Source organism: Lygodium microphyllum, chromosome 15 (assembly GCF_053477565.2).
Source record: "Lygodium microphyllum isolate KBCC chromosome 15, Lygodium_microphyllum_v1.1.10, whole genome shotgun sequence".
Taxonomy (NCBI): Eukaryota; Viridiplantae; Streptophyta; class Polypodiopsida; order Schizaeales; family Lygodiaceae; genus Lygodium; species Lygodium microphyllum.
The window spans coordinates 72,066,858-72,093,379 of NC_141149.1; the positions used below are offsets into that span (position 1 = coordinate 72,066,858).

Genomic DNA, 26,522 nt, shown 5'->3' on the forward strand with positions numbered 1-26,522 from the left:
GGAGCTTCAGGGTCAAGGATATGCAGGCTAACCTATCCCATATGCACAATGGTGCCTACTGCAGTTTCCTACTTTCCTATAAAGCATTGTACTTGCTTCCTTTTCTTAATGAAATGAAAGTACTCTTTTCTTTTCAGTGAAGTGTCAATGTCATTGTCCACATACACAAGATTGTGTTTATGAGTCCAAGTCTCAATCTTGGAACATAATTCACTTGTGTAACAAACAGTGTCTTTTCCATCATGAGTCCACACTTCTCCTTCCATCCTCCATAGCTTCCGCCTTTGCCATGCTCAAAATCCCGCATTTCTCACAATTATTGTCATACTCAAAATTTTGCACATTTTGTTTGATGCTATAAAGTTAGGTTTTTGCTTGCATGCATGCTTAGAAGGTTTAGAATGGTTGGTAACTCTGGGCCTAATTCTCCATAAGGCAACTTTTCTTATTGCTCAAGGTTTAGGCCTAAAATTTCAACGACCTCTCTAATGTCTTTTGTATTGCAAGTACCTTTTAAACCTCTCGATACCCGTATCCAAAGCAACACATCCTCCCATATCACCCTTCTAAAAGTTTGATAAGAGTTGCGATAATACCAATCGAAGTGGTATGATACACTGATTGTTTTTATTTCTACTGCATCTATTAGTCCAAAGTGCGCTGCTAATAAAACTATGGTTTGCACACAATCATTATAGCCCCAACTCTAGGAAGATAATTGCTCTACATCTACAATTAATTGCGGCCCAAAATATTTGCCCCCCTCTACTAAGTGTGTGTTTCTTGCCCAATCCAATATCCTCCTTTGGCAATCTTGGGGAAAATTTGGAAAAAATTCCCTTAGAAAAGAACCCTCATATTCACTCATAAATACCTAGGATTTAATTATTCTAGTGAGATCAATCACCCTTTCGAGTGCACTAGACTCCCAATGTTATAAGATCCGAGATACACACTCGACTTTCTTATATACTTAAACGATATATGGTAGATATTATACTGGCACAGAGAGAGAACATACGAGAGAAAAGAAAGATGTAGAGAGAGAGAGAGAGATAGAGAGATTGACAACACACTAGGGACTGGAAGATGGGCCAATCCCTCCTTGTGGAATTATATTATTGACAAGGAGCAAGCTCCTCCGTTTTACACATAAATCAACTCTTACTTGTATATCTTGGTAACAAGATCACGGTTCCTTGCATGGTATACAACCAGCAGCTAACACTTGCACAACTTGGAAGTTGGCACCTTTTGATCCTTCTTGAGTCTCTCCTTCTCTTCCTACACAATATGTGTAGGGATCTCCTCTTGGAGCTTGATTTCAACAGAGCTTCCGCAGCACTTGCACCTTCTCTCCTACACAATATGTGTAGGGATCTCCTCTTGGAACTTGATTTCAGCAGAGCCTCCACAGCACTTGCACCTTCTCTCCTCCTCTTGGAACTTGATTTCAGCAGTGCTTCCGCAACACTTGCTCCTTCTCTTCTCCTCTTGGATGCATGCAAAGTGAAGCTTCCTTCACCTCCCCCACACCCAAGGAGAGGCTCCTCTTTAATAAGCTTTCAAGAGATTCTCTTCTTGGAGAGAGACTTGAGTGCCAAGATTGGAAAGGTTGATCTTCATGCAAGATGTGGCTGTTCCAGGACCTACTCTGCAGCACCAATTTTGAGATATCTCTCTGTACAATGCTCGAACGAAAAAACGTCCAACACAAAAGTTGTAGATCTCGTTATTTTTGATATCTTAAAAATGGATTCACCATGTCTATTTTATTAAAAAAAAACTTTTTAAACTATACTATTAACTTGTGGTCCGTACAACCACCTTGAGCCATAGATAATGAGAGTTCATTAGATTTTTTTAGGTCTCAACCTTAAGATTGAATTCCACACAAAAGCTTGTGTCATTTTAGACCTTAGAAAGAGAAAATCACTTCTCTCCTCACTTCCAGAGGATCACATCTCTTGTCTTTCTTAGTGAGAGAATTACCTCTCTTGTCTTTCGTAATGCAAGAAAAGACCTTAAACCTTGACTTGTAAGGGAGAGGATGACCCCAAATGATTGCAATGCTCATTACACACAAGTAAATGTTCCGAGGTGTCCTTGGATGCACACATAAATACATATACATAAGGCTAATGCACTTCCTCTTCTTAAAACTCAATCCATCTTCATTTATATGTAACTCCTTGGTTCTTGTGTACACTCTTACACTTGGCAGACACTTCTTTCCCCTTTCATAACTTGTACTGCCTATACCAAATATCCTTGCCACAGTGCTCTGATCACCCCATTAAGTGATGCACTAGGAATATTGGTCTCTAAATGGTCTCATGGCCATGCTAGATCATAATCAACACTTAAATAAAAGTGAGTCATTAGTTTATTGACATAAATTTATTAAATAGAGAATGACTGGCCAATGACCAAGCCACTTTTAATCGCATTGTCAAGCCAACTCCTGCAAGTTGTTGCACTAAATGAGTGATATTGGTAACTAATTTTTATGATTTACTCTAGCCTTCCTCAATAGCTACGCCACTTGTTCATAGTAGTCCAACTAATCTAATGTCTAGGATATCAATAAGCTTGCTTAATCTTGCACATTCCTCTAAGACTAGCACTTTTCTCTAAGAAGCTAGGAAGAAGATATATTTTAGTGTGGAATTATTAATAATACCTTGTCACCCAAACATAGGTATAAAAGGGGTGAGACAAGTAAATTTTCACATCTTTGGACATTAATATATTTACTAACTCTTACCTCACCTCCTTGGTCACAGCTTCCTATGGCTTTTGTCTCTTCTTTCCTAACTTTCTAGTCTTTCTCTCTCCTTAGCTCTTCTTTGTCTCACCTTTTAGTTCTCTCCTTGACAAGTGGTATCGGAGCTTAGGATTTTGATACATTTGATTTTCTCATTTTCAAATATTTTTTCTCCAAATTTTCACCATTAAATCTTGGATAGCATGTACATGAGCCACATGGTAGGTACTTGCAGGTGTTCTACTTGGAGCAAAGACTAATCTTGGAGCTCTAACAAAGATCTTGGAGATATTTGGCCAAATCATGACTAAAATGAAAGGTCATGCATCCATTACATGCTATTTTGAAGGTAATTTGGTGAAAAAGAGGATAATCGGGCTTAGGAGAAGAATAAACTATGGTTAGAGGATCCTCTTTCTCCTTTCTTTAAACTTCCCTGCAATAAATTTCGTGGAGTTTTCAGTAGAGAAATCACTCTATCTCTTAGACCTTGATCTCCAAAGGCTATTCAACACTTGCATAATCTTTCATTCTTCATTCCAAGCTACTAGGACATAACCTATCATAGGAGTTTCAATTGTCTATGCTGCTTCAAGAACAACTCGAAAAGAACTGCACAAATTGAGGAAACTTGGCTAATTATTTGTTGATGTTTATATTCTTCAGCATTAATCTTTCACATCAAGGCTTCATTAAGCAAAAAAAAACTTCTTTACTGAGAGCATCCTTTCTAGCCCTTTTGGCATATTTCTTACTTTTATGAATCCTAACATTGTAGTCTATGGGCATCCATGAAAGCTTTAGTCCAAGCTTCAACTTCTCTTAAATTTCTTGAAGATTCTTCATCATTTCAACCTTGAGATTCATTTTATTGAAGATTTCTTGAAGAAATTGTAAGGATTGAGCAAGATTGGCCTAAACCTTAAGAGCTTCCATGGAGTCAAGATTTGGGGAAAACAGGTTCAATTCTTCAATCTCAAGCTTCTAAGGTTTCAAGATTGCTTCTATGCATCTAAGGGACAAGGATTGAAGGTTATTTCAACAACATTGGGCAATCAAAGGCTTCATCAAGCATTTGGGGAGGATCATTCAAGCCTTTGTCAAGCTATGCAAGAGATATTTCTCTTCAATTCTTGAGCTCTCTCATCTATCCAATTGTTGACCTTCATCCGTTTTATTGAGAGATTAAAGATTTGAAAAATTTCCACCATATTTCAGCCCATCATTGGTTAAATCAGCCCATTCATGAAGTGCCTTGCTTACTTGATTCAAACAGTGAATTAGAAGTTCTTGCTTGAGTTTTTAGCATTATATTCAATCCTATTTGTTAAAGTCCAATTGATTGGTTAAATTTCTTGCTTTAATCTAATGATTTGTTAAATATTTTTTTATTCATGGCCAAATATATCATAATCCATTGTAATGGGTAAGTGAGCAATGAGTCACTATATTGTAAGACCCTCTCCTTGTTCATTTTGCTAATTTCAAACCTATTGCAATTCAAGGAGTGATCTGAATGAAAATTTCAGTAATGCATATCATGCTGATTGATTAGAGTAGAATATCACTATGTTGAGATCCCCACTAAGGAAAAAGGAAAATACTGAGGGAGATAGTGGGACACTAGAGAGGTGACCCTCTCCCACTATTAAAGATCCTAAAGAGGTGCAACAAGCCGAGCCGAAGCCGAGGGAAACTTTTCCCACCTCCCAATGATTCCAAGCTTGTACATGGATCCTATCTTACCATTTTATCTCTCACATAGGTACCACGAGTAGAGAATTAAAGATTCATGCAGTCTCAAATATTCAAGTATCTCGAAGATCAAAACAAGGTGAAACAAGGCTTTTACAAGACACTACAGTGTATGAACATGTCATTATAGGTACCATTTTTATCATTGGGATATAGATATAGGTACTATAATAGGCTGCTGACACACCTTATCAAGATCCCTATAGGGTTTTTAAGCCCATAGGTACAACCATTTTTCTCTCATTAGTGGAAACAAGGTACTTACAGGTTAAAGCTAAATGCAAGTCTAGACAATTTAGCCTCACAGATTGGGTTACAAGTTTTTTTATTTTAGACTTACTGTAACATGATATAGCTCATCTCAAAGAGGGAAAATTTGGATCCATTTTGAATCAAAATTTTTGAAAATCCAAGTTTTTAAGCTCAAGCTATACCCAATTCAGTGACAAGGGGTTCCTGTAAGATTACACTACTATGGCAAATCATAAAGAGAAGAGTAAGGCCCAAGATGAATATGCCCAACAAATTAGAGATAATCTATTGGAAAATATACCGCAAGAGAGCCTTGAAGAGCCTCAAATGTAAGGAGAACTTAGTGCTCTTAATTATACCATGTGTGAACATGAGAATAGGTATGCTCAAAGGTACATAGAGCTACTATCCAAAGTTGAATAAATGATGGTACATGTAAGAAAGTATTGCGTGGAAGACCTTTCAAGCACTTCTTAGAAATATATATAATTTGTAACTTGTTTGTAGATAAACCTTGTGTTTTCTTCCTAACAAACACCTCAAAACTTACAAATGTGAAATTTGTAACCAATGCACGTGAGAACAACTGACACAAGCGAGATTACAATATATCTTGAAACTACTATTCGCAACCTTGTGAAGCTAAAATGGGGTGGCCTCAAATGTTAGAAGTATAGCATGTGAACCCTGAGTAAGTAATGGTGCATGAGGGAAGGTGAGGTGTGAATGATTTGAAGGGCAAGGAAAACCCTAACCCTAGCCTAGAGTGAGGCTATATAAATAGGTAGGAGGTCACTCTCAAGTACATAAGAAGATCTTGTTCTATTCATTTTATCTTCTTCTGCACCATATAATGTTTTGACCACCAGCCAATGGAGAGTCTAGGGAGAATAAAGAAAGAAGTATCTCAATGAGGTTCCTTCTAGGAACTTTCTCCCACCTCACGGCGTAGCAATGTGGTACAACAATGCCCAACATTAGGTACGCAAGTGGCCAACATTGAAGAAATACCTAAATCTAGGGAAGTTTTCACAACTAGAGAGGGACTTGCAAATACTGTCTTTAGTGAACCCCAATGAAGGGGATTTTATAGGGTATTTACAACCCCCTAAGTGAGCTATATCCACCTCAAAGGGCTTTGAAAAATTCCCTCTTTATTACTGCCCACAAATAGTGACATCCTAACTATGGGTCTATCTTGCAAGTTTTAAGAGTTCTCATCCCAACCTTAATCATCCTAGGAGACACTAATAGTGATTCTAATTAGTGATTAATCTTCTATGGAGATTATTGTAGACTCGAAAGCTCTCTCTTTGGCCTGGACACACTTAATGGACATCAAGAAGTCCATCAAAAGACTTGAAATTTCACATATCAAGTGAGACATAAATTTGAGCACTAATGCTCCAATCCTCAATCATTATCTTGGTTGAAATCAATTGTGGAAGCTATTCTATGTCTTCACACGAGATTATGTTTTTTCATCTTAAGCATATCCTCTATGCTTAACTCTCATCATCTCACTCTTGATCATTGTAATACTATGTGTCAAATATAAACACATAGACCATTTCCTTCTGTTCATCTTATCTTATTTTTCTCTAAGTATACATCAATTAATTTTAGCATGCTACTCACTTAGGTTAAAACATCCTCTTAGTTGCTACCACTCTTCTTGCCCACCTTGTAAACGATTAGACACTACCATTGCCTCATGCAATTAGTAAGACCTTCCTATCATGGCCTGTATTGATGTAAAGCCTCAAATCCACAAGTTTGCATGGGAGAGACTTCCACCCATGGTAGGTGTTTGCGAAATATAAAATGATGGAGAGGGGTTAGTGGCCCTACAACCAGACCCATTGATCCATCCAACCTTATGGATGTAGAAGATGATGAAAGAGTCCAAGCCATACTAATAATGCACCTGGATGAATCCTTGATTTACCATATTGATCAACTTCCAATTGCAAAGGAGAAGTGGAATGAGCTCAAGAAATTGTATGGTGAAGAGGAAAGAATTCCAAAATCTTCCTCAAAATAAAGTTGTCAGCTTGGAATACAAGCAAGGAGAAGACCTAGGAAAGTTCATTTTCCACATGAAGGGTTAGGTGGCTCAATTAGCATCAGTCCAAGCTCGGCGGTTCTTGCTGAAAAAGATGACATTTCAATACTTTTGAAAGTTGTAAGGAAATTCTTTTCAACCCTTGTTACTACCCTAATAAATGTACCAAATCCTACACTTGGAGGTGTCATTCGGTCTTCTTTGGATGAGAAGATAACAAACGAAAGGAAGGCAACACGGGCTCAACATCTACTTCAACAAACCAACTCTTAGTCCATACAGTGAGTATTAAATGTTCCTTTTGCGATAAAAAACAACATGTTTTAAGAAAATGTTGGAAAAAATACCTCAACAAGATGAAGTGCAAAAAATTTAAACAAACAAGGCATATCACTAGTGAATGTCCACACTCTCTTGAAGTACCCAAAGAATTGGAGGCCAACTATATCTCCAAAGCTCTTGATGACAGACAAGTTTTCTAGTATCTATTGTATCATTTGTCCATACACATCCTTGTAGCCTATTTTATAAAACCATCCCACTGATTCATCGAGGGAGAGAATGGTTTACATGCTATGTAATCTAATGCCACCTTGGCATTGAGAGGGGTTGCTAGAATTCTAACATGTAAAGCCTCAATAAGTAAGGGTGCATGAGGGAAAATGAGGTGTGAATGAGTTGAAGAGGAAGGGAAACCCTATCCCTATCCCACATTCATGCTATATAAACAGCCTCAAGGTCACTCACAATTGTAGAGAGAGTGTCCCTTAGTTGTACTTGAACAACTTATTAAGCAAGATTTCCTTTTTTTACTTGAGATTTCTCTCCCTCTTGTGCACAAAGATTTATGCTCTCACTTCAATCTTCCAGTATCAAATGCTCTCCTTTGGGCGCCTCCATAGGCACTATGGAAGGGAAAGAGAGAGAGAATGAGAGAGCTCCTTACTAATTACTTGCTTATTTGAATCCTTGCTCCTTCTCATTTACTTCAACCTCCAAAACTAGCCATATGGTAAATGTAAACCTATATGACATGTATGATAATTTATTGCCTTTATTTAATAATCAATAACTATATGTGGAGACTTGCGATGCTTACTTGGAGGCAAGTAGATACCATATCAAGCCACAAAGAAGGATCATAATGTAGATATGCATGATCTAGTCTCTAAAACTATTGAGAATTAACAATATAGCAACATGTCCCATGCAAACTTTGTGAGGCAAAAAATTGGTTGTCCTCTATCTAATCATGCTCACATGGGCTCCCATGCATGCATTGTACATTATAATGGATATGCACTTGATCCTTATGTGTATGTGTAATGAGAAGAAACTTCTTTCGTTTCATGAGCCACAAAGGGAAATAAGTATGATGCAACACTCTGATATGACATGATGGATTTGCTAAGGGGGTGATCTCTCATGAGGACATGCAATTTTATTGCTTTGCTTATCATTTGATCAAAACTTAATTAAATGCGCTAATGTGACTAGCGCATATGAGATGCAAGTTAATTATTCCACAGTATGGGACTTGGGACCCTGAGATATCAGTTGTGGTGCCAAAGGAAAATGCTGTAATAAGTTATGCTTGCTAGGTGATACCTTGTATCAAATTTTGGCCTAGACCAATTTATTGGCCCCTTATGTCAAACGGGTGACATTAGAGACTATGCCTTAATTAATTAATTAATGTTGGTCTAATGGCTAATAACTACCAGATATGCTTGGAAGACAAATTGGCCTAGCCAATTTAATTATTGGCTAGTGAAATTATTATTTTCGGTCACAAATAATTATTGAATTTATTTTTAGAATGAATGTCAAAAAATTAATTTAAAAAGCTAAATGATGCTAGATAATGCTGCAAAATGGAATTAAAAGGTTGCCACTCGGCAATACTTGCCTATACAAGTGAAAAAAATATTTTTGGGACTAGCAAAAGTCCATTCTAGCCATTATGAGAGAGAAGGAGGCTCTTAAATAGCAAGAAGATGTTGCTGATGTGACTTGCAACCACTAGAACCAGTCCTACAGCAAGTGACAACAATTTGGAGCCATCCAAGTGTAGGTGATAGCAGTCAAAGGTCATTCTGGTGGAAATGAAAATATACAGAAGGAGGCAACATCTTTTCTGGTGGTCCTAATTTGTAGGTGATAACTTCCATGGCTGTTTAAGCAGGGCAACATCAGTTTTTCAATCTTTCTCACAATGAAACTCATTTTATCTCTACAACATTTTCTCTCATGCTCCAGCTATCTCTCAAGTTATCTCAACAAAATCCAACCATTTGAGTAATTAAGGTGGGAATATTGGAAAATCTCTATTGTAGACCCTGATTTACAAATCAAAATTTAGGATTTGATAGCCACCTTAAGATGTGTGCTCAAAATTGAGGGCCTTGGACTTGAATTCCAATACTTGAAATTGAAGAATTTTAGGGAGATTAAAGAGTCTAGTCAACCAATATTAAATTTGGGCTTAATTTGTCTTTCAAGGAGTAGGGTGAAAAGCAAATTCCAAAGCAAACCAAGAGGCAAATTAGTTTGAATGCTTGCTAGTTAGTTGAGACACTAGGATTAGTGGAGGAGATCAAAGAATCTTAATTGCACTCCATCCATTTGCAATACAAGCTAAAGAAATAATGTAAGGAGCACCAATTTTGGGGCCAACAACCAACTGTCCATTGTCCGAGATTAAAGTGATAAAGTGTGCATTTTCAATTTATGTAAATTTTATACTTCTTGTAATTATTGATTAGTCATGCCATTACCAACTAGTACAAAGTAGGTTTACAAAGTAAGCCAAACTATAGCAATGATGCATACAAGTTGCAAAATTTTATCCTCAAAACAAGGGCATTAGTTTCAGTGGGACGTTTTTCCTATTATCCATATTTATGCATTGGCACCGTTTCATGGGTGGTATGTATATTAGTTGGATACAAAGACTACATTTTAGAATGGTGACTTACATGCAACCTCATTTTGTTCAAAAGGGGGCAAGAACATAAGGTCTAAAAATAAAAGGAAACATTGTATCATCTAAAGCAAGTTCCTCATGCTTAGTATGAGAAGATGCAAGCATACTCAACATCAAATGGTTTTTGTAATACTAAATTGGCAATACCTTGTGTGTGAAGAGTCGAGTGATGTATTCTTGGTTGGCCTTATGTGTTGATGCTATTCTACTCATTGGGACAATTTGAGACTTATTAAAATATTTAAGGTGAAATGAAACTCAAACCTATGAGATATCAATTTAGGAGGGGGGAGGGGCAATGCGAAGAGGGGGGGGCGGGGGGGGGGGGGGGGGGGGGGGAGAGTTAGTGGCATTGCATTCTTTCTTGAGCATTCAATTCCAATAATAAGATAATTTAAAGTATCCCTTGGGGAATTTGTCTCAGGGTAGCATAGATCTATCTATACATCTCCATTTAAATTCTTTTTAAATTATCTCTTCTCTTTCTTTATATAATAAACTCCATTATTATTATTAATCAGTAAACATTCAAAACAAATCAACTAACATTTCACAAACCCATAAACTCTAATTTTCTCTTAAAAAACATTTCTATTGTCCCATATGGTATAACTTAATACTTTGTCAACACTCTTAATTTTCATACAGTTAAAAACACCATATTTTATATTAATAAGATTTCAAAGTAATAACATAAAATTAATTTTCTTTTTCTCTAATCCCAAAAAAATTCCATAAAACATCTGAAATCATATTCTCAATTTTTCTATAAAATATCTTAATTTTTTATTGAGGTAAAAATATGATTTTAATCAATACATACTATAATTTTCATGTAAAATAATAGTTTTTTATTTTTAAGACACATTAAAAAATTTTCAAAATTTTTGAAATTTTTTTTAAATACTTTTAATAGTATATAATTTATTATAAAAATATTCCATATCATGATTGTTTAGCCATATTTTATAAAAAAATATATTTACAATTTTTAAACCATTTTAAAGCGTTTTTGGTTGTTTTTTATTTTTAAAATATAAAATCAGACCTAAATAAATACTAACACATATTCAAAGTTAAAAATGGGATTCAAAGAAATTTTATAAAAATTATAAACTAAAGAAATATTTATGTTGAATCACTTATTTCTGTTAAATGAGTTAAGGCACTTACGTAAAGAACGAGAATCACAATTACGCTTTTGGAAACCGTGTCCCTTGCAATCCCGACCAAGATCTACCTTTCGTCCAGTCGTTTCACACACAAGATCATCATTCTTTTTACTTCCTCGCCTTATTGGCTAATTGATTGACTTATGATGATAGGAATGGCCTTTAAAATCTTAAAGCTATTAAGTGTTAATTAAGAGCTTTAAACCCATGGCTATGGCTTCTTCATAGTCAATGACCAAATGAGGAGAAGATAACTAATTTCATATCTTTCCCATCTCTCCACCAAACTGCGTGCGAAGTAGAGCGTATTGAAGAGAGGAAACCCTTCTCCAAACTTGGAATCTCAGTTTGGGTGGGTACATTGAAGCTCCCATTTCCATGTTCAAAGGGGAGACATGGCAATGATCATGTGGGAGGCACAAGTTTTAATTCTCTCATCTCTGTCCTTTCCAAGTACATTTCTTTGTCCATTTCTTGGTTTTGTTTGGCTTGAAAAGCCTCCTCCTCTCTCCCTCTCTTGAATGATGGTGCCCATGAATATGGCACCCTTTTCATCATGTTCCTTCTCTCTCTCTCTCTCTCTCTCTCTCTCTCTCTCGCCAATGTTGCAGCTGTTATGCTAATTCAAGAACCGATTTATGGCATAAAATGCCCTGCTTCGAATAATTACTATCAAATCAAAGACCAGTGATACAACTACTCCAACAATTCAATATCGTGAAGCTATGAGACAGTGTTGCTACATCATAAGGCATTTAAAGGTGCAGTTTCAAAAACTCCAACCTTCTGCTTCAAAAGCACAGAAGTGCACAACTAATGCCGGGGGCTTGAAGAAGAGAAAATAAAGGCAATGACCGAACTACAGCAAAAGTTGGAAGCAAAACAAGCTCCTTCACAGGTGGAGGTGGACTTTTTAATGATATTGTGATGTGCACTACCTGTGCCAGGTTTCTGTGGGAATATACTGTGAAAGATGCCAAAGTTTCCCGACATGAAATAAGTTAGAGAGGAGGCTGGTGATGATTACCTGGGTGCAAGAGGGAGGGTGGGAGGAATCTGAGGGGCTACAATCGTCCACAGAACTTGGGGAGCCATGGCTGGCGAGGTGCAGTCGAGGGGTGGCCCATGGCTCTCTCTCTCTCTCTCTATACCTGTGCTGATAGCCTTCTTCCATCTTCTTTATCAATCCGCACCCCCTCCTTTTGCTCATGACCCCTTCTATCTCCAATGCCCTCTCCTCTTGCGAATTTTTATTTTTTCTTTTAATTAATTTCCTTCCCTTCCAACTCCTTAATGATAGTTGGACTATTATCTCTACCAATCATGTTTCTTATACTTCATTTTTCCTACAATATCCATGTTTACTTCAAACATATATCGAATGAGATGATGCCTGAAAACTCAAGTCAAGACTTCAGTGAGTTGCCAAAGTGAGTATCATACTAATATCTCCACGTCATGGTTCTAGTGACCCTTTGTTTCCTTGAGAGCCTCTGGTCAGCCTCTTCCACATGCTTGTGGAACAAGTTCCACTCATACTAACATCTTTCCCTGAACCCTTCCCATGGATTCTTTCCATTGATTGATTCTCCCTGGGAACCCAAAGATGGGAGAAGCTTGTGGACTATCCATTGAGTATCCACAACTCCCACTTTCTCATACATAGGCTTCACACACCTTCCTAAGGTGAAGTCAAGACCCCATCCATGAATCAAATCCTTTTGGATCAGATGCCAAACACATTTTCATGCATTTATTGAAAACATAGGAGCCATTATCTCAACAAACACCCTACATGGAGGCTTATTTGGATCTTTGCATCGGCCAGAGCTTTCTTAGTCACTCTATGAATTTCTAAAAATTTTTAAGCGCATTGTCATTCTCCAGGTCACCTTATGACTTGGCTCTAAAGCAGGTTGAGATATCTCAAGGCCATACTTTTTAACAAGTTCTATATACATTTTAGCATCAAAGTTATCGATACCGAGGTCTTCATCCCATATAAAAATGTACTCATATAGGGCCACTACATCAGGAAGTAGAAACTGTTTTGCAAACCACCATTTTGAATGTTTTCTTGCATAATAAATTGCTTGGACTCTTAAGTCCTCTATTTGAGAAATGTGAATAGTATATTACATGGTAGGACATTTGGCCATCTACCTGCCTTATACACCCATATGCAAGATCTGACCCAAAGAATTGAAGTCCAATTAGTGAATAGAAAAATAGCATAACAAGTGCAAGTAACATTAAAACTGCCCCCAAATGAACTATGCTTTGCATTGCGGGTTACCAAGGGCATGCAAGTGTTACTTAAGTGATGTGATGAACCACCACAAAGCTCCTAAACCTACCTCTTTTTACTAAATCAAAATCAAATTTGGTATTGGAAAGAGGGGAATCAAGGGAGAGAAGACAAGATTTTATCTTCTCTTAGATGATAATAATTCCCTATGGGGAAAATTTAGATTGGTCATGGTTGGGATTCACTAAGGAAATCTATGAGATTTTATCTAAAACTCCACCTTCCTCATGTACAGTAACTTCCTTGTATAGACATCGCCTAGCCAGAAGACTGCAGAGACACAGCCTCCAAAAACAACAACAAAGAATATTGCATTTGCATTAATTAATGTAAAATGTGGTAACAATGTGCCAATTGTGTACAATTTTGCTTTTTTTTTTTTTGCAATATTAGGCATTGGTTCTAGGTGTTGTCATCGATGGTCAAATAGAGCAGGTCAACCAAGTTATTGTGGACATACTGAGGGCTTATTGTAATAGGGAACCCAAACGGTGGATCCAATACCTAGCCTTAGTTGAATTTTCCTACAATGAATCATACCATCAAAGTATTCAAATGACTCCTTTTCAGGCACTATATGGGCATGATTGTCTTTCCCCATTAAATTTTTCCAATCCTACCCTATGGGTAGAAGCATCTACGCAAATGATAGAAGAAATGGATCAACAAGTAAAGCTACAAGGCAAGATATTCAAGCCATAAAGGATCGACATAAGGCATATGCTGATCAACAAAGGCAAGAACACATCTTCAAAGAAGGTGACATGGTTTTCCTATGAGTTTGCCCAAAGAAAAGTTTGTTATCTTTGGGGAATTCAAGAAGTTAAGTTCTAGGTATTGTGGGCCATATAAGGTGCTAAAGTGTATAGGGCCAAATGCCTACAAGATGCAAATCCCTAATGTATTTCATGTCAGTCTATTGAAAGCATATGTCCCTAACCTAGACCATGTACTTAACGACCAACAAATTGTAATGCCAAGTCAGTGAGTCCTCAAACTTCAACCAAAAAAGATACTTGACATGTGAGAGAAGACTCTAAGAAGCAAAACCCTTAGAGAATATCTCATCCAGTGGAAAGACTATCCTGAAGAAGAGGATGCCACTTGGATTGATCATGAATTGCTATGTAACCAATATCCCTAGTTTCATTCAAGATGAGGACATCTCGATTCCTCTAAGGGAGAGAGGATGTGATATCCCGACTTTAATTTAAAATTTTACCAAGTTCTTGTAAAATATTAGATTTTTGGACAAGATTAGCATATTTTCGATATTATTTATTATAGATATCCTAAAAAGATATGAAAATTTATAGAAGAAGATGTCATGTAAAAAAAACAAGGGGTTTTTTAAAAGCCAGTTTTGGAGATTTAATGCAAAAAAAAAGAAGGTGAAATTGCACACATCACAATCGCAATTTATTGACAGCAAACATTACTTCAGACAGGGAGAAGAAGAAGGAGTGATCTAGAAGATTTCTAAGCAAGTGTCTTGGGGTTTCACCCCCCCTTTCGAAGCCAACAGAACCATCAAATTTGTGATTTGAGCATAGATTGCTGATTTTTTCAAGATACCCTCCATAAAGAACTCTTCTTCTTAGACACAACCCTTCCTATCTAATTTAACTATAAATAAGAGGCATGGGGAGCCATTGAGGGTAATTCGAGCAGGAGGGGAGAGGCCCTTCTTAGGAGTATAGAACAACACGGAGTGAGGTAAGAAAAGCGCGAGTACGGGAATTTCTCATCAAGAAGACAAGGAGGATACTCCACAAGCTCTCAAATTCAATTTCTCCATCCCTTCTATCCTATTCATTCCTATGGAATCAAGACTCTTCTCAATTTCTCAAAATCTATGGTGATCACTCCCCCCCCGGTCAATCAAAATTCTGTCAATCTAATTCCCCCAAGACCCTTCACCAAATTCCCCTTTTTTTTGCAGTCTTGCGATAAAGACCATGGCCCCAAAGAGGAAATCTATGAAGGTCATGGAGGCAAGAGCTACCAATAACATTACAGACACAATTACTACAAACCGAATGGCAAGTGCAGGGATTACAAACGAAGCCACAAATACCATCAACCAAGCACCTGTCATCACGAATCTTCAGGTGTACTAATTTTCTTAAATAAAAGTAGCTAGCAAGCTTTATCCCATGAATAGGCAATAGAAGATACATGTGAAAATAAATATTTTATTCGATTCATGCATATAATTTCTTTGAGAAATTCTTAACCATGAATTCCAAGGGTTAACTTAGGTCTATACAAGATGAATCTATGCAAGTACAAGGAAGGTGTTGTGTCCCTAAAAGATTTAATATTTCTAATTTTTGTGTTGATCAAATGAAATCTTTGAATCACAAATGGTTATCCTTAGTATATAAGAGACCTTGAGATGAATTGCCAAATGATACTGTTCATAATTAAACTAATCAAGATTTTCTTTTATAGTGGGCAAAGACCCATGAAACTCCAAGGGAGTTATCCTCAAGTATGAAATTCTTGCTTAAATTCAATCCAAACTAATCCCCAAGGAAGAGGGAATCTAGGAAGACTATTGGAAGGTTTTACCACTTATGCTGATTTGTCTTGAAGTTATTTTGCCACTCATGCTGAGTTTAGACCAATCATGATGCAAAAGATATTGTCGTAGGAAACTCTAGTCGGCAGGAGGAGGTGAGGATACCAAGGGGATCTAGTCATAAACTCCTTAGGCTCTTACGAATTGCCAACTACCCTTCAATTTCCAGACTGTGTTCTAGAAGTTCCAATACTAGTCGGGAAAAAAAACTTGGAGAGAATAACACTTCAACAGAAGACATTGTAAAAGTCATTTATTTAAAAGGAACTATTAAGAAAGAATTACTTTACTCTATTTTTGTGTCATAAATTAAAGGTATGTAATAAATTTGTATCAGGAGATAATTCAAGGATTTTGATTTTATATATTGAACCTAAAGTGATAGGTAATTAAATAAATAAAACTACTCTCTCAAGGGAAGTGGGAGGATGATCTAGACCTATGGCTGGGTGGTCTCGATCTTTGATGGACCATTAGAAACTAGAACACAATATTAGTGAGTTTGGGAATCTCCCAATTCCCATTGTTTGAATACTAAAAAGGTGGCACCCGAATAACATGCCAATAAGTCTCTCAAAAATATATGATGTGATCTATCATTGGAAAGCACTTGAAAAATGGAATCTATTGAGCTATAGAGCGCTCGATTTGGAGTTATAGTGTTCAAGTTATGGCAAATCCAAATACTTGACCACATGTCCCAAACTTATGGGAAATTCCCATATTCCCCAATATGGTATTCTAGAAATACTGACTCACATCACTTTATAATTCACTAATATTAATTAGCCGCTAGTAATACATTAGACAAAAAAACTTAGGCCAATCCTCGTGGGAGTAGCCGAAACTTCCACTGCGGGGTAGACTCAAGTGAGCCTAGTTAGCAAACTCCGAGGGTTTTATCAAAATCCCAGACGACACTTCCTATGATATCTCTTGATGGGCTACTAATAACATACCACCAAGGAATAGCTTGGGTGGCATGTTACATAGTCCCACTACTTGAGTTGTGCTCTTTATAACCCTTTTGCTTCAATTGTTAGATTACATCTTCTTAATTTGACCCCCTCTATATCAGATTGGTTCCTTGAATTTTCTCTATGCTTTCCAAGGTGTTGGAAAGCAATCCCAATTGGGCCTTGAGCTCTTTTAGATGTTAAGATCGAGGCATATGCTTCATTATAGCTACTCTGAATAGCTATTGTTACTTCACCATGACCAATTTGTAGGATTCTAATTGGAATTTGTGCTGGCTTTCACTATATAGGGCTCCTCCTAATTCATTGGTGAGCTTCATCAAGGTGGTTTCATAGAGCATTTGTTTGTCATGTTCTACCATGCTCATGGCCCTTGAGAGGCTAGTGGAGATGGTCTCTTACAAGCCTATATATGAGGCACTTCATTGACCCTATATTTACTAATGCTCTTGATGCCTTCTCTCATGTAAATGTATCTTTGCTTTCTCCAAACCTACTTTGTTCTTAGCATTGTTGAGCTGGTAGGTTGATTATCATTACATGTGTGCTTAGCTTAGCTATTTCAATTATGTAGTCTATGAGTGATTGGTCTTGCCCTTTCAACCTATCTTAAAGATCACTCATGAAAATCTCCTATTCTTTAAGCTAATCGGGAATATTTTTAAGAGTTATGTCACACTCCTTTAGCTAATTTTGAAGCTTTTGTACATGTACCTCTTGGAAGTGTTTGAGTGCAATGGCACAATCTTTTAGCTAGTTTTGAAGCTGTTGTACATGTACCTCTTGGAAGTGTTTGAGTGCAATGGCACACTCTTTTAGCTAGTTTTGGAGATTCATGAAAGTCAAGTCACACTCCTTTAGGTGGTGTTGGAACTCTTGCTCTTACCTTTCTTGAATCTCCTTCAGTGCCTTGTCACATTTCTGCAACAATTGAGCTTGAAGCTCCTCAACCTGCTTTTATGAGTCTATCAAGCAACTATTGTACTCTTCTTGTGTCCTCTCTAAATTATCCTAGGTGGCTTTGCTCGGCACTCGTGAGAATGCATGGGGTCTATCGTCTAGGTTTCCTAGAGTCTACCTCGTAAAACAGAAGGTACCAGACATCCCCACGAGGATCAACTTGCAAGATCGAGGTCCTAATTTGACAAATGAGGTCTCAATACATTAGCTAGCTCCATCAGAGGTGTACTACAAGGGCTTCTTGTCCAACTAGAGTGATCGTAGTTACCCTTGGTTCATGGAGTGCAACTCTTTTTTCTAGTAAATTGGTTAAGATTCAGGGAACCCTAATGGAGTTCTGGCACAACCGCCACACCTTTCCCCTAAGATAATTTTTTATTAGGGTCTTAAGTCATGACCCTAGGTAAGTCAATGCTCGGATCTCCCTAAATTTTCCTAATTAACGTTTTGTTCAATCTCTTGAGAGAAGCTACTAGCTTACTAGGACCACCCATCTGTAGGATGGATCCGTCAGGGATTTTGCCCACCCGCTTCCCACAAATGGTTTTATTTAGTTTTCTAATTATCTATCACATTAATTTATGACATATGAAATCAACTTCGTTAATTAACATGTTATCACAAGTTCGTTTATTTAATTTTAGGGCATAACACAAAGACAGAGAAAACATTATTTTGGCAAACATATTTCACAAAGTTATTTACAATGATTTTTCCCTTCAGCCTACGCAGAAGATAAACCTCCGTTCCTTGAAAAATCCATTCTATTCGTGCAGAAGAAAAGAAACCCTCCAAGATTTTCGTCCCTTTACTAGCACTGGGGAATCCATGAAGCCATCCTAATTCATGCGAGGGTGGGCAGTTCTTAGTAGTGATTGAGTTTCAGGGTTGTCGAGTATTTCATAGTTGTTTTTGCTTCAACATTCTTGATATTTTAGGTTAGGCTATCTCGTCGATTCATATGTGGGTCAACTCACGATATTGACACTCTTGCTAATATAATCATTAATATTAACATTACGTGTGTTTTTAGCAAGAAAATAATTTTGATTTTATTCTACTCATATTCTATGGGTTAATGGATGATGTTTGACCAAACTTTCAACATTATCTAGAAAGATCAATTTACTTGTAGCCATGTCTTAAGTGCAATGCTACTTGTTTTTAAAAAAAAATTATTCCAAGAAATACAAAAAGCATGCGCAATTTTTCTTTCATCTTTCAGACATTGAATTATATTTTCACGCACCTAATTTATGTGCGTTTAGTATATATTTTCCTATACAAATTTTCGTTGATTTAATACATTCATTATTTCATGATATTATATAAATGATTTTTCATAAATTATTATAAAATTCATATGCATTTGTTTATATCATTAGAAAAATGAAATAGATATAGTCACTTTCAAGGAAAAATGATAAAATATTCCCTTCCCTAACAACATCTACCATTTTTATGTTATTATGATCACATGCATCTTTAACTAAATAACAATGAATATCATGAAATAAACCATTATTAAAATATTTTCTTAATGATAGGCATATAATCATTTTTCAAGTGAAAGATTCTTTTCATTGAAGATTTAATTATTATATTACTTATGTTATTTTTCTATGCGGTAGTTCATATGCATTTTCATTAGAATGTGTTTATAATCGTTTAAAGCCAAATAAAGAGATAAGATTATAAAAAATTAAATTTTTTCAAACTGACAAGATATTACCTCTCTTAGGTTTGCTGTGATGGGAGTCTCACAAATTCCTACCATGTTATTTTCTCCATTAGCCGCATTCCTTGCTTCCCTTGCTTCAAATGTGCTTTTTGAATTTCTGCGACCTCACAGAGCCATCAGATGTCAGACGAAATTGATGTGGTAGTTCAAGGAGAGTTGGTGGTCATTTAGAAATTTTTTTCTAGTGTTTCACTTAGCGATATGGTCAGATGGGACGAAGGCGTAACAAGGGGTAGAGAAAATGAAAATGAGGTAGAAGGGGGGGGGGGGGGTTATTTTCCTCTTTCAAGGCTCAAAGCTTCAATGGATAAGAGAAGTAGAGAATTTTTTCCATCATCATAGGTCTTCCTTCTTTCCTTTTTTTTTTGAAGGAGAGGAGGTGTATTTATAGGCATGAGGGGGAGTATGTAGTCGACTAATTCATTTGGCTACTTGCTAAGAGCCAATTGAGCTTTATTAAATATTCATTTTGGCTTTTGCGAATTATCTTGCAGTTACGAAATCAATGCGATCCTTGATGCATTAAATGAAAACAGGAATGCCAAATAAAATATAATGCAAAAAAATTTAAATGATCAAGCCGTCGTAATATTATTTACGAGGTGTTTGTGATTTTTGTTGGCTCGGATTATTGAGTCATCTTCTCATGTCGGATTGCAGAATTGATTTAATGCGAGACTCAATATCAAGAAAATTACATGTGGTCACTTATGTGACATCTCGACACGAGTAATTTTTAAAACGCCTCAAGCCCGAATTTGGCCCGAATTCATTTCTTGATATGAATCGATATGGCAGGAATATTACATCGGCCTTGTCTTCTTTGAGTTCTCCAATTATTTGCTTAAGGACTCCTATCCTTTCAGATGCATTTTTCCCCTTGGAAGTGTCTTGCATGTTCTTTGATGGTATCTATTGGGCAAGAGCTTTCTTTTGGATTGGGTGCAGTGACTTAAGGCAAGGATTGTGTACTTGACAACTCATTAATCTATGCTTGCATGATACTAAGTTGAGTCATTAGCTCACAGAGAGGTACAAAATTAGTGTTTGACTCCTCTCTTTCCTTCTTCTTTCCCTTGCTAGAACTAGTTTCTCCTTTTTGGATTATAAGGTTATCCACCTACTATGCTATGGATGGGTTCTTGCTATGCTTGCACTTTTCCATTGATGTCGTAATAGCCCTTTCATATTATTCTTGTGATTGCCTCATTGTAGCTTTTAGTTTTCTCCATTTCTTTCTTGACCTCCTTTTAATAGCATGAACAATTAGTTGCTCTTCTTTTGTGTCCCCTTTGTGTCAAAGTCTTGTAAAGATAAGCTCCCTTCTTCTTATTGCTTGTGTTATCAATATGGCTAGGGTTTTCTCTTTCTCTTTGCCTCTTTTCTCTTTCAATGGTCTCCTCAAATGAGTCCTTGGATAGTGTAGGAAACTCTGTACATAATGGTAAGATCTCTTGGATGATGCGAGTAAGGTGAGCTGCCATAGTTAATAATGCTGTGCTTGGCCTCCATGTGGTTAAGATTCACCTTGGATTCTTTGGAGCTTACCCTTTGCACCTTGGCCAAGGATGTGTGACATGCTCCAATCACCACAAATCGTTCAAGTCTTTCTTAACTAAGTTCCCTATCAATATGTCTTCTAGGAGGTGCGTACGTAACTTAGTTTGGCCAGTCAAGTTTTCATTGTAGGTCAAGAGGTGATGGAAGATCTATATTGTCATTATTAGCTCTTCTTTAGTATAGCTCTCAAGAGGACTCCTTCATTGGCCACTACTTTCACTACAAATCCATCAATTCTCACCAACCATTGAACTCTTATCCCACCTTTGAGAGACTTTGGGGGTCTTTTGTGTTTTGGCGTACTTCCTTGATCCTCTTCTAATGCCCAATGTCTCTTCCACTAGCTTTGAGGTAACTCAAAGTTGGCCACTTGCTCATCATAGTTCTCATTGGTTTTTATATTGTATCTAAATTTGCTGTATCAAGAGGCTAGGTTATATTTCTTGATTAATCTGAAACAAGTCAAGAAGTGAATGGGAGTGGAAGTAGCTCTAACGTAGCCTTTAGGACCATAGATGGCTATGAGTTCACTGGCCATTTGATATTTTTCAACCTAATTCTCCAAGTTTGTACTTGGCTTTTTTACATGATGAGGTAACATTTTAGTAGTCGTCCAAAGTTTACCTTCCATCTGTCACCATCCATACTCTAACAAATTGATCGAATTTTGTTTGGCTCTATAACCCTAGGTCTACCTCGTAGGGGAAGTGTCTTGCCGTTACCCACGGAGGACCCACTTGAAGATTCCTAATTGACCTAATAGACATCTATCAACAATTAGCTCACATCTAAAGGTGTCCTTCGAGAGGCTTCTTGTTCGAAAGGAGTGATTGCCATTACCATTGGTTCATGGAGTACAACACTTTTTTCTAGTGGCAGACTAAGGATTTATGAAATCCCTTGCAGTGCTTTGGCATAGCCATTGTACCTTTCCCTTAAGATAATTTATAGTTTGGGTTCTGAGACCAAACCTAGGTAAGTTAGCAAATCGACCCTTCCTAGAGTTTCTTCCTAGCAATTGTTTTTGGGAAAACCTCTTGGCTAACTGAGACTACCCTGGCATAGGACTAGATTCCTCAGGAATCCATCCACCCACTTCTCTCTATGGAAGTTCTTAGTTATCTAATTACCTATCACATTATGTGAAACATATAAAAATAGCTTCATTAATAAAAAAGAATCCTTTTATGCACAGTTGTTCGTTTGCATAATTTACTCACGGACAAACAATTAGAATAAAACAAATTCATTAATTATGTTCCATAATGTGTGTTCTCCCGCCCATATAAGAGAAAAAATACAATTTCATGTGCTACCTCATTCGGCGCATCTGCACATCACCAAGATCAAATCCACCTATAGCTAGCATTTTTAGGTGTCCCAAGTAGAAGTTGGACCATACAGGGGACCAAGTAGTTCCTAGGTGCATAAAGTATTTACTATTAAGAGCCCCCATGGCACCCTATCCACCTCCTACTTAATACGATCCCTACTAGGAGACCTCTTGCCATCAGAGTCGGTCCATGCTTCCGTGGCGGTAAAAACATCCCTCTTGGTATGGGGATTCAACACCTATCCTTGGGGGAGGTCTAGGGCTCCTCAACTTATATATGTTCCAATAATTAATTCAATCAGGATCTAATCTAGAAAATCACAAACAAGATTGATGTCTTCAAGCAGTTATGACTTCAATCAATCATGCAACTCTCAAGTGATGATTAATCTAGTAGCGATCGATACTTGAGTTTCACATAATGAACTATTTCCCTTGGAATTTAACTAAGAGTATCTAGATTTTGGGGTCTCTAACTTCCCAGTTTAAGATTTATTCTTGTAACCAAGTTTCTTGGCCTTAAGTGAGTTTCTTTAACTTAGAGATATTTCCGGTCTTAAAATCTTCTATCAAAGCTTCTAGATTAAAATATGTCCTTGACTAATTTCTTCGGGGTTCATTCTTAATAAATCCGTCTTGAAAAATTCCTCATGATTTCTCTTGAGTTCTAGAATTTTGTAGTTTTCATAATAGTTTCTAGCCTATTAGATATTCTAATAATTTACCAAATGAATACTTTAAGATGCAGTATTTCTTAAGAGACTTATCTTATTTCTATTGAATTTGGATAGAAATTTTTAGGAAAAAAACCTATGGTATTGAAATTGGTAAAGGTTTGTTATCCACACCCGTGACTCTGGTGACTCCTGTGCTCGCAACTCCAACTGTTGGTTCCACGTTAGTAGTATTTCTTAAGAGACTTATCTTATTTCTATTGAATTTGGATATAAATTTTTAGAAAAAAAAACATGTGGTATTGAAATTGGTAAAGGTTTGTTATCTGCACCTGTGACTCCGGTGACTCCCGTGCTCGTAACTCCAACTGTTGGTTCCATGTTAGTAGGGTCATTTGTGATTTTCACTTTTAAATTCTTTTTCTTTGGGGCCATGACATACATATGATGCGTAGAAGAAGAAGAACACGATGGTAATACTGATTGGCAAGGGTGTAAGACTCTCGATGATGATGATGGATATTGCAAGATTCAATTATGTAGGCCTCGGGGATGGTTCTTCTTGCCTCATGGAGAGCAATACTTGTCTCTCTCTCTCTCTAGTAGATGGAATAGGGACGAGAGTAGAGGTATGACTTCCAACCGGATTGATAGAATAGGATAAAGCTCTTCAATGTCTTCTCTTCTCAGATTAGAGTAGAAGAGGATGAGAGACCTTCAGCATATCCCCTTCCTTGGGTTGAATGGAATGATGCCTCTTCGTCTTGCGGAATAGAGTCTTCTCCTTCTCGATCAACGTCTCATACTTGTCAAGATTGCTCTTGTCCCCCTCTTTTTGGTAATCCCCAAGCCCTCAATTTATAGTTTTGCAAGGCAGATAAAAGAGAGGACGCTTGCTTTTTAGCATTTTTTTGATGTCATCATCGATGACCTTAGAGAGGGAGCTCCATTTTTTTAGCACAAAGATAAAAATTTGTGAATATATGGGCAAGCATTGCGTGGCGTGTTGTTGGGTGGCTGTCACTCCAAGGTTTATGACGAAGGCGGCGACCAAGGCACTGACCAAGACATAGGCCATATCATCTTGGCCTTGGCATTCTTGGCAATGGGCTATCAAGGCTTCATTGGCACCATTGGCTACGGGCGAGAAGCTCCCACTAGCTTGTAGGAAAATCTTCCCGAGAGGTCACCCATCTTGGCAAGGTTGTCACCCAAGTGCACTTAACTGCTAAGTGATAATCCACTAGGCTAGTTCTTTTTGTTGTTCTACACTACAAACATAGTTTTAATAAGCTAGTCTTGGGAGCGTCTTCCAAGTCTTTCTTCCATGAATTGGTATATAATACCTCATTAATAATAATTATTATCTTCATAATGAGAGTCGATTTCATAATTTGAGCTATTTTAAAAAAAAATGTGTAACATAAATCAATTTTCTTTGGAATGTATACGCACATTAAAATAAACTAAGTAATGGGGACATTACAAAGTTGGTGAGAACTCAAAACTTGAGGTGGCCTACCCCCCACATCCCCACCTCGAATGTTAGCTCTTGTCTCTGCTACTAGTAGGTAGATAAAACCGATTTCTCTTTATTTTCTAATTGGTGTGGATTATGCTATGGTTGAGAGCAAACAAAAATGATTTTGTCATGAGCTATTTTGAGTACAAATTTAAATCATGAAACTTTATCTTTCTTACCGAAATTGAAGAAATGGATGTGCACAACCTAAATTTTGAGCCTTACCCATTATTTACCTTTATTTCACAATTGATAGTTAACTCGTTGTGGTTATTGGAGGCCTTTTAAGGGCTTGACTTGAGGGTCCTTTTGGAGTTGGTCTCTTGGTATATTCTTGGTTACTTTGGCACTTTTCTTCTCCCCTTGTTGGCAAAATAGTATTAAAATTCCTAGATTGTAACAAGTGGGATACACACTAACTAGGGTTTAGACACCTCGTCACACTGACTGGGGTATTTAAGGTGTAAGAGCCCCAGATTAGGGCAACCGGTTATTATCAAGATCACACTCTTCACCTTCATCTCTAGCTTTCATGGCTTCCTTCTCCTTTCTCTCCTCTTTTCTCTCTTTCTCTCTCCTCTTCTAGTCTCCTTTCTTCTTCTTCTTGTTCTCTTTCTCTCTCCTTAGCTCTCTTTCTCTCTCCCCTCAGCTTCTTTCATTACAAATGGTATCAAAGCTTCAGGCTTTGGTCCTTTTCCTCTTTCCCCTTTCTTCATTTTCAAATTCCAAAAACCCTAGTTAGTCAGCTTATAGATATAGATACAACAAGAAGGACTGCAGTTAATTCTAGCTTTTTGGAGCAAGCAGGAGCTATGGCTAGAGACTCAAACATACCTAGAGGTAAAACGGTTAAAGTAGCAGGTCGTCACTTCTTTTCATGCAAATTTTAGAAGTCCCAGGGCAAGTTGGGGGTTCAACGGTTAAGAGAAGGGAAAAACCACAGTTACTTTTTATTCCAGACTTCTCTCTCTTTTCCATCAAGTTGTTTCCTCAAGCTCCCATGGTGGACTGCCCCTAAATCCCTTCTTCCTACTACTCCCAGGCCTCAACCTCAACATTCAGCCCTCCCACAAGCTCCTTAGGGCCATTTCCCACCTGGCAAGTACCCTGGTGCCTATCTTCAGTCCATCAGGGACAGCAAGCAGCAACCCGCAAAATGAGGCATATTTTGTGCTGAGCTGCCTGCCTCCCCCAACACCCCTGCCCACCTTCTCCTCCTGCTTCTCCAACTCCACGGCACTCCTGGGCCATGATCCATCATACCCCTTCCTTTTCCCCTTGGCATTTTGACCCGGGAATCATATTCCATGGGGGACAACAGTTGGGACTATTTTAAACAGTTTGGGGCAGCCATGGATTCCCCTAACTGAAGCTTCCTCTGACCTGGAGAGCTCAACCCCACAACCCCTTTAGCCTGTGAAGGATTCCTCTTGCCTAGATGAAGCCATTGAGCTCAACATGCATGGGAGCTTTGCAGGCAGCCATGAAAGCTTCACTTGAAGCTTCCCGTCATTGAAGCTCAAGCTCGGGGATAAGCTTGGGAGCCTTCTTCATCAACAAGAGCACTCGAAGACTGAAGCACTCTTCCACGGATGCCCAACCAAAAATCGGACTTCATCAATGGAGCAAGCGGCATCATGACGATTTGGGCTTCAACGGTCATCACAAGCATTAAAGAGATATGCCACTCTGATCTTAATCTCTCAATTTAGCCACTTGCCAAGCTTAATCCATTGTTGGAGAGATTCAAGATTGCATACAAGCATCATACCTCTTCCCAAGATTTCATTGTAATGGCTGACATTAACCCCTACTTTGTCTTATGATCTTGGAAGAATATTAGCAATTGTAAATTGGGTAAGTAGC

General features: G+C 37.5%; 1 pseudogene; it reads right to left on the minus strand.

The window, feature by feature from the left end:
• Positions 1-12,535: 12,535 nt before the first annotated feature.
• LOC148024665 (uncharacterized) lies at positions 12,536-25,907 on the minus strand (annotated as a pseudogene).
• Positions 25,908-26,522: the final 615 nt, after the last annotated feature.